The sequence below is a fragment of the Propithecus coquereli genome, unplaced genomic scaffold (genome assembly GCF_000956105.1).
Source record: "Propithecus coquereli isolate 6110/MARCELLA unplaced genomic scaffold, Pcoq_1.0 Scaffold241, whole genome shotgun sequence".
Classification (NCBI taxonomy): domain Eukaryota; kingdom Metazoa; phylum Chordata; class Mammalia; order Primates; family Indriidae; genus Propithecus; species Propithecus coquereli.
In genome coordinates, this window is record NW_012147964.1 from 3099820 (window position 1) to 3100940 (window position 1121).

The 1121-nt window shown below is 47.5% G+C and overlaps 1 protein-coding gene across 1 annotated transcript in view; it reads left to right on the plus strand.

Annotated features, from left to right (window-relative positions):
* GNA15 (guanine nucleotide binding protein (G protein), alpha 15 (Gq class)) overlaps positions 1-1121 on the plus strand; it is a 25269-nt gene that overhangs the window by 9359 nt on the left and 14789 nt on the right. The gene's annotated exons all lie outside the window — the stretch shown is intronic.

Below are 1121 nucleotides of genomic sequence, written 5' to 3' on the forward strand. Positions count from 1 at the left end.
ATATTTTCAGTTGTCCAGATCATTTCTTTCTATTTTTTAGTAGAGACGGGGTCTCGCTCTTGCTCAGGCTGTTCTCGAACTCCTAACCTTGAGCGATCCACCCGCCTCAGCCTCCCAAAGTGCTAGGATTACAGGCGTGAGCCACCACGCCCAGCCTTAATTTTTAAATTCTTTTTGTAGAGATGGGGTCTTGCCATGTTGCCCAGGCTGGTTTCAAACTCCTGGGCTTAGGCGATCCTCCCACCTTGGCCTCCCAAAGTGCTGGGATGCCAGGCGTGAGCCACCGCACCCGGCCTTGGAATGATTTTAGATATACAGAAAAGTTGCAAAGACAGCGCTGGGTCTCCCCATCCACCCCTCACCAGCTGCCGCTCTCCACAGCATCTCGAATAACCACTGAGCGTTTGTCACAGCGGGGCAGTTAACATGGGGACGTCACCGCCCACGGCCATAAACTCCATTCCACACTTTATCCGGATTTGATCAGTTTCACCTCTCCAGCCCTGTTTCTGTTCCAAGCTCCAATCTCGTGTCGCATTTAGGGCTTTCGTTTTGTTTTGTTTTTCTTAACTTCTTATTTTCAAATAATTTCAGGCTTATAAAAACGTCGCACCCGGATTCTTTTGCAGATGTGAACATTTTACCACATTGCTTTTATTACTTCCCTCTTTCTCTCTCTCTCTCTAGGTAGATAGACACATATAGATACCCTATGTATACTTTATATAAGCATGTATGTGTATACTTATCATTTATATAATGACGATCATCTCTGTAACTTATTTATGATACATTTATATATTTACTACACACGTATACAGTTTTTTCTGAACCCTTTGTGAGTAAGTTGCAGGCCGGATACCCTTTTGCCCCTAAATGTTCAGTGGCTTTGAGTGCCGCCAAAAGCAAGAACAGCAGGACCTCGATGCAACGCCATTGGCTGGCAGGACACGCGCCCCCAGCCAGCCTGCGGGCTCGGGTCCCATTTTGCCAGTTTCCCAAAATTCCCTGCGGTTGTTCTAATTTATAGCAAGAGAAACATCTTCTTCTTGACCTCCCAGCCCAACAGACTTCACCTCTGGGGAGTCTAAGGCTCGCCCCAGACCCGCCCACCCAGCCCT